This window comes from Coregonus clupeaformis, chromosome 15, assembly GCF_020615455.1.
Source record: "Coregonus clupeaformis isolate EN_2021a chromosome 15, ASM2061545v1, whole genome shotgun sequence".
Taxonomy (NCBI): Eukaryota; Metazoa; Chordata; class Actinopteri; order Salmoniformes; family Salmonidae; genus Coregonus; species Coregonus clupeaformis.
The window spans coordinates 8275865-8284210 of NC_059206.1; positions in this window are offsets into that span (position 1 = coordinate 8275865).

The following is an 8346-nucleotide window of genomic DNA, read 5'->3' on the forward strand; positions in this document are numbered from 1 at the left end:
CCAGTATTCTACACTACTGATTTGATCCAGTAGTAAGTCATTCCACAATTTGTGCAAGAACAACACAAAAAAAGCCACTCGGTACTAGACAGAGGCACTGGTTGGAGAACACTCCATCACAAACCTTCAAATGACCTTGTGGGACTGTTCCAAGCCGTTAGAAGTGTCCTCATGGGAGCCTCAGTAGATTCCATAATGTGGGCTGGTTGACAGTTAGTACTAAGGACAGTTATGGTATTAGGGGTTGGGACTCAAGAGGTAGAAGTGCTTGTGTAATGAAACGGACTCTTCTTCTAAGATGTGTCTCTGAACAGAGACGTCATGTACACACAGTGCATCAGCTGGCGGGTGACAAGATTGCATTAATAGTGCTAAATGTGTATAAAGCCCGTTGGCAACAGTTAAAGCTATTTGGGGCTTAATTGAGTTGTCTCCATTTTGAGTGCTCCCACAAGTACAGACACAACCCCGAATTTCAATTGTGAGGCGGTGTAATTTTTTGACAATGAATTAAGGTTCATTTTAGGAGATGAAGGAGGACGGATCGTGATGTGTGTTTAGAGATTTTGCTGTTTGGACGTTATAGCCCAACGTGTTCGGTTGGCCTGGTACACAAACATCTAAACACAACGGTATAGGGAGAATATATAATTGCCTCAGTCATTTCTATGCTAGGTGATAGATAGAAAACGAAAAGCTAGATCGTGAGTGATAGAACCATGTCTGGACCACATCATCTGCAATGCTGTAAATGGGAATACTGCGGACATGCATGCAGAAACACACATGCACGCACGCACACACACAGACACACACATACACACACAGCAGACCATAATATGTAGCTGTGTTTTCACTGCCATGCAGCCCCTGTCCGTTCAGTGGCCACAGATATAGGGGGTTGAAGAGAACACAGTGGATCCCTGTCAGTGAAATAAGCTCCACACTGTGACAAAGGCCAACAGTAGCTGTGCCAGAATCAGAGAGACAGAGAGCACAGCAGGCTGTCGCCGGACAGCCAGGATGACCAAGATAGGATGCCACAGGACGGCCTAATGTCCAAACCTCACTGCCCCTGTTATATTGATCGTAAATCCGAAAAATATCTTAATGGAGGGGAATGCGAATTTACATACCAAATCCTACGAATTGCCCTGAGGTCAGGTTGAAATAGCAAGCGGAGACTCTCTGCTAACACTGTCAGCGGAGTTCCCTGTCAGCTTCTAGCTCCATACTGTCTGGCTTCCAGCTCCATACTGTCTGGCTTCCAGCTCCATACTGTCTGGCTTCCAGCTCCATACTGTCTGGCTTCCAGCTCCATACTGTCTGGCTTCTAGCTCCAAACTGTCTGGCTTCCAGCTCCATACTGTCTGGCTTCCAGCTCCATACTGTCTGGCTTCCAGCTCCATACTGTCTGGCTTCCAGCTCCATACTGTCTTGCTTCCAGCTCCATACTGTCTGGCTTCCAGCTCCATACTGTCTGGCTTCCAGCTCCATACTGTCTGGCTTCCAGCTCCATACTGTCTGGCTTCCAGCTCCATACTGTCTGGCTTCCAGCTCCATACTGTCTGGCTTCCAGCGCCATACTGTCTGGCTTCCAGCTCCATACTGTCTGGCTTCCAGCTCCATACTGTCTGGCTTCCAGCTCCATACTGTCTGGCTTCCAGCTCCATACTGTCTGGCTTCCAGCTCCATACTGTCTGGCTTCCAGCTCCATACTGTCTGGCTTCTAGCTCCAAACTGTCTGGCTTCCAGCTCCATACTGTCTGGCTTCCAGCTCCATACTGTCTGGCTTCCAGCTCCATACTGTCTGGCTTCCAGCTCCATACTGTCTGGCTTCCAGCTCCATACTGTCTGGCTTCCAGCTCCATACTGTCTGGCTTCCAGCGCCATACTGTCTGGCTTCCAGCTCCATACTGTCTGGCTTCCAGCTCCATACTGTCTGGCTTCCAGCTCCATACTGTCTGGCTTCCAGCTCCATACTGTCTGGCTTCCAGCTCCATACTGTCTGGCTTCTAGCTCCATACTGTCTGGCTTCCAGCTCCATACTGTCTGGCTTCCAGCTCCATACTGTCTGGCGTCCGTCACCCAAGTATACGAGGAAACAGACCATTGTTGTTTTTGGCAGGATTGAGACAATTGGAAGAGGGGCTAAACCAGACAATTCATGTTTGTAACAAATTGGTTGGTGGTGTTGTGCAAACATACTCAAATAAATAATTCTGAAAACATGGCAAAAGATAGGATTGTTCTTAAGATGTGGTTCTTTGAAAAGGCTTCAGCTAGCTTACAATGTTTGAAGCTACTCTTTGTCTTCAGAAATATCATCCCTGGTTTGGTAATTAAGAATTAACAATTCCCTTTACTACTATGATATGTTAATGCACAAGGAGCTATAAAATGAATTAACACACGTACAAAAGCATGCACACGCACGCTGTAAAATTGCTAAAATAAACAACATTGTCAACTTCAGAGATAAAGTGGAGAGACACTAATTCAGGAAGATGCTGGTTATTCTTTTTCAAGGTTAATTAAAACAATATATTCTTAATGAAATTAAGCATGTTTCACATGCATCATTAAATATGAAAATCAATAATTGTACAAGTAATCCTGAACTCTAAACAGAAGCCAATTGTTGAAGAGCTTGAATACCAAACACAGAATATGACATATGGTTTTCCACAATCTTTGATTAATGGCTTTCGATACTGTTCATTGAGCGTAATTTCATATAATTTCTTTGATGGTGATTCCAATCTTCACTGCTAGATAACAAGACATGATCACATACTGTATGTTATCTACATTTACATTTTAGTCATTTAGCAGACGCTCTTATCCAGAGCAACTTACAGGATCAATTAGGGTTAAGTGCCTTGCTCAAGGGCACATCGACATATTTTTTAGGGTTAGGGTTATTATTTTTTAATTATTGTTTATTTTTTTAAGGGGGTGGATCAGCTTTAATATTGCAAATAGATTGTGGCTTCTATTAATGGGAATTGGAAATGATGCAGACAATTACATTGATGGAAGCCACAACCCATACAGTGGGGAGAACAAGTATTTGATACACTGCCGATTTTGCAGGTTTTCCTACTTACAAAGCATGTAGAGGTCTGTAATTTTTTATCATAGGTACACTTCAACTGTGAGAGACGGAATCTAAAACAAAAATCCAGAAAATCACATTGTATGATTTTTAAGTAATTAATTTGCTTTTTATTGCATGACATAAGTATTTGATACATCAGAAAAGCTGAACTTAATATTTGGTACAGAAACATTTGTTTGCAATGACAGAGATCATACGTTTCCTGTAGGTTTTGACCAGGTTTGCACACACTGCAGCAGGGATTTTGGCCCACTCCTCCATACAGACCTTCTCCAGATCCTTCAGGTTTCGGGGCTGTCGCTGGGCAATACGGACTTTCAGCTCCCTCCAAAGATGTTCTATTGGGTTCAGGTCTGGAGACTGGCTAGGCCACTCCAGGACCTTGAGATGCTTCTTACGGAGCCACTCTGTGACACTCTGGCTCCGGGACTTTTATATTTGAGCCAGGGTGTATTTGTTTTGTTGGGGTTTGGTTTGGTTATGTTGGGTTTTGGGTGTATTTCTTGTTTGCAGTTCTGTGGGGTTCTTTTCTAGGTTTGGTCAATGACTCCCAATCGGAGGTAACGAGTGTCAGCTGTCGGCTCGTTATCTCTGATAGTAGCCATATTTATTCTGATTGTTTTCCTGTGGGCATTGTGGGTTTTTGTTCCGTTTCAGTCATAGTCACTGTTGGACTTCACTATCGTCTTTTGTTTTGTATTTACGTGCTTTATCAATTAAAGTCATCATGTTCACTCAACGCGCTGCGCTTTGGTCTCCTGTTTTAGACGATCGTGACAGAAAAACCCACCATAAAAGGACCAAGCAGCGTGTCAAGCGGCAACAGGACCTACCTACACAGGAGTTATGGACGCCTATCAAGGATTCATGGACTTGGGAGGAGATACTGGATGGAAGGGTCCTTGGGCACAACCGGGAGAATATCGCCGCCCTCGTGAAGAGCTGGAGGCAGCTAAAGCCGAGAGGAGGTGGTATGAGGAGGCAGCACGGAGTCGAGGCTGGAAGCCCGTGGGTACTACCCAAAAATTTCTTGGGGGGGGGCTAAAAGGGAGGGTGGCGAAGTCAGGTAGGAGACCTGCGCCTACTCCCTGGACTGACCGTGGAGAGCGAGAGTACGGGCAGACACCGTGTTACGCAGTAGAGCGCATGGTGTCTCCTGTACGCAGGCATAGCCCGGTTCGGTACATTCCAGCTCCACGTATCGGCCGGGCTAGATTGAGCATTGAGCCGGATGTCATGAAGCCGGCCCAACGCATCAGGCCACCAGTGCGTCTCCTCGGGCCGGCTTACATGGCACCAGCCTTACGCATGGTGTCCCCGGTTCGCCTACATAGCCCGGTGCGGGTTATTCCTCCTTCCCGTACTGGTCGGGCGACGGGAGTATACAACCAGGTAAGGTTGGGCAGGCTCAGTGCTCAAGGGAGCCAGTACGCCTGCACGGTCCGGTATTTCCGGCGCCACCTCCCGCTCCAGCCCAGTACCACCAGTGCCTACACCACGCACCAAGCCTCCTGTGTGTCCCCAGAGTCCTGTGCGTCCTGTTGCTGCTCCCCGCACTAGCCCTGAGATGCGTGTCCTCAGCCCGGGACCACCAGTTCCGGCACCACGCACTAGGCCTTATGTGCGTCCCCAGGGTCCAGCATGCCCTGTTGCTACTCCCCGCACTAGCCCTGAGATGCGTGTCCTCAGCCCGGGACCACCAGTTCCGGCACCACGCACCAGGCCTATAGTGCGTCTCGGCCGGCCAGAGTCTGCCGTCTGCCCAACGGCGCCTGAACTGCCCGTCTGCCCAACGGCGCCTGAACTGCCCGTCTGCCCAACGGCGCCTGAACTGCCCGTCTGCCCAACGGGCGCTTGAACTGCCCGTCTGCCCAACGGCGCCTGAACTGCCTGTCTGCCCAACGCCGTCTGAACTGTCCGTCTGCCAAGCGCTGCATAAGCCGCCCGTCTGCCATGAGCCTTCAGAGCCGTCCCGCCAGACCGGAGCCGCTAGAGCCTTCCGCCAGACAGGATCAGCCAGAGCCTTCCGCCAGACAGGATCAGCCAGAGCCTTCCGCCAGACAGGAGCCGCTAGAGCCTTCCGCCAGACAGGATCAGCCAGAGCCTTCCGCCAGACAGGATCAGCCAGAGCCTTCCGCCAGACAGGATCAGCCAGAGCCTTTCGCCAGACAGGATCAGCCAGAGCCTTCCGCCAGACAGGATCAGCCAGAGCCTTCTGCCAGACAGGATCAGCCAGAGCCTTCAGCCAGCCATGAGCAGCCAGATCCTTCAGCCAGCCATGAGCAGCCAGATCCGTCGGCCAGCCATGAGCAGCCAGATCCGTCGGCCAGCCATGAGCAGCCAGATCCGTCGGCCAGCCATGAGCAGCCAGATCCGTCGGCCAGCCATGAGCAGCCAGATCCGTCGGCCAGCCATGAGCAGCCAGATCCGTCGGCCAGCCATGAGCAGCCAGATCCGTCGGCCAGCCATGAGCAGCCAGATCCGTCGGCCAGCCATGAGCAGCCAGATCCGTCAGCCAGCCATGAGCAGCCAGATCCGTCAGCCAGCCATGAGCAGCCAGATCCGTCGGCCAGCCATGAGCCGTCCAGCCAGGATCCGCCAGAGCCGTCCAGCCAGGATCCGCCAGAGCCAGCCAGCCAGGATCCGCCATTGAGTCCGGTGCTGTCCCTTAGCCCGGTGCTGCCCCTTATCCTGGTGCTGCCCCTTAGTCCGGTACTGCCCCTTAGTCCGGTGCTGCCCCTTAGTCCGGTGCTGCCCGTTAGTCCGGTGCCGCCTCTTAATCCAGTGGGGTTTAGTTGGGGGGTGGTCATATGGAGGAGGCTACGGAAGCGGATAGTGACTAAGGTGGGGTGGGGACCACGACCAGGGCCAGAGCCGCCACCGTGGACAGACGCCCACCCAGACCCTCCCATAGACTGTATGCTGGTGCGCCCGGAGTTCGCACCTTTAGGGGGGGGTACTGTGACACTCTGGCTCCGGGACTTTTATATTTGAGCCAGGGTGTATTTGTTTTGTTGGGGTTTGGTTTGGTTATGTTGGGTTTTGGGTGTATTTCTTGTTTGCAGTTCTGTGGGGTTCTTTTCTAGGTTTGGTCAATGACTCCCAATCGGAGGTAACGAGTGTCAGCTGTCGGCTCGTTATCTCTGATTGGGAGCCATATTTATTCTGATTGTTTTCCTGTGGGCATTGTGGGTTTTTGTTCCGTTTCAGTCATAGTCACTGTTGGACTTCACTATCGTCTTTTGTTTTGTATTTACGTGCTTTATCAATTAAAGTCATCATGTTCACTCAACGCGCTGCGCTTTGGTCTCCTGTTTTAGACGATCGTGACACACTCCTTAGTTGCCCTGGCTGTGTGTTTCGGGTCGTTGTCATGCTGGAAGACCCAGCCACGACCCATCTTCAATGCTCTTACTGAGGGAAGGAGGTTGTTGGCCAAGATCTCGTGATACATGGCCCCTTCCATCCTCCCCTCAATACGGTGCAGTCGTCTTGTCCCCTTTGCAGAAAAGCATCCCCAAAGAATGATTTTTCCACCTCCATGCTTCATGGTTGGGATGGTGTTCTTGGGGTTGTACTCATCCTTCTTCTTCCTCCAAACACGGCGAGTGGAGTTTAGACCAAAAAGCTCTATTTTTGTCTCATCAGACCACATGACCTTCTCCCATTCCTCCTCTGGATCATCCAGATGGTCATTGGCAAACTTCAGACGGGCCTGGACATGTGCTGGCTTGAGCAGGGGGACCTTGCGTGCGCTGCAGGATTTTTATCCATGACGGCATAGTGTGTTACTAATGGTTTTCTTTGAGACTGTGGTCCCAGCTCTCTTCAGGTCATTGACCAGGTCCTGCCGTGTAGTTCTGGGCTGATCCCTCACCTCCCTCATGATCATTGATGGAGCCCCAGACCGAGGGTGATTGACCGTCATCTTGAACTTCTTCCATTTTCTAATAATTGCGCCAACAGTTGTTGCCTTCTCACCAAGCTGCTTGCCTATTGTCCTGTAGCCCATCCCAGCCTTGTGCAGGTCTACAATTTTAACCCTGATGTCCTTACATAGCGCTCTGGTCTTGGCCATTGTGGAGAGGTTGGAGTCTGTTTGATTGAGTGTGTGGACAGGTGTCTTTTATACAGGTAACGAGTTCAAACAGGTGCAGTTAATACAGGTCATGAGTGGAGAACAGGAGGGCTTCTTAAAGAAAAACTAACAGGTCTGTGAGAGCCGGAATTCTTACTGGTTGGTAGGTGATCAAATACTTAGGTCATGCAATAAAATGCAAATTAATTACTTAAAAATCATACAATGTGATTTTCTGGATTTTTGTTTTAGATTCCGTCTCTCACAGTTGAAGTGTACCTATGATACAAATTACAGACCTCTACATGCTTTGTAAGTAGGAAAACCTGCAAAATCGGCAGTGTATCAAATACTTGTTCTTCCCACTGTATATATACAGTACCAGTCAAAAGTTTGGACACACCTACTCATTCATGGATTATTCTTTATTTTTACTATTTTTTACATTGTAGAATAATAATGAAGACATCAAAACTATGAAATAACACATATGGAATCATGTAGTAACCAAGAAAGTGTTTTATATTTTATATTTGAGATTCTTCAAATAGCCACCCTTTGCCTTGATGAGAGCTTTGCACACTCTTGGCATTCTCTCAACCAGCTTCAAGAGGTAGTCACCTGGAATGCATTTCAATTAACAGGTGTGCCTTCTTAAAAGTTAATTTGTGGAATTTCTTTCCTTCTTAATGCGTTTGAGCCAATCAGTGTTGTTGTGACAAGGTAGGGTTGGTATACAGAAGATAGCCCTATTTGGTCAAAGACCAAGTCCATATTATGGCAAGAACAGCTCAAATAAGCGAAGAGAAACGACAGTCCATAATTACTTTAAGACATTAAGGTCAGTCAACACTGAATATTTCAAGAACTTTTAAAGTTTCTTCAAGTGCAGTCGCAAAAACCATCAAGCTCTATGATGAAACTGGCTCTCATGAGGACCGCCACAGGAATGGAAGACCCAGAGTTACCTCTGCTGCAGAGGATAAGTTCATTAGAGTTACCAGCCTCAGAAATTGCAGCCCAAATAAATGCTTCACAGAGTTCAAGTAACAGACACATCTAAACATCAACTGTTCAGAGGGGACTGTGTGAATCAGGCCTTCATGGTCTAATTGCTGCAACGGAACCACTACTAAAGGACTCCAAT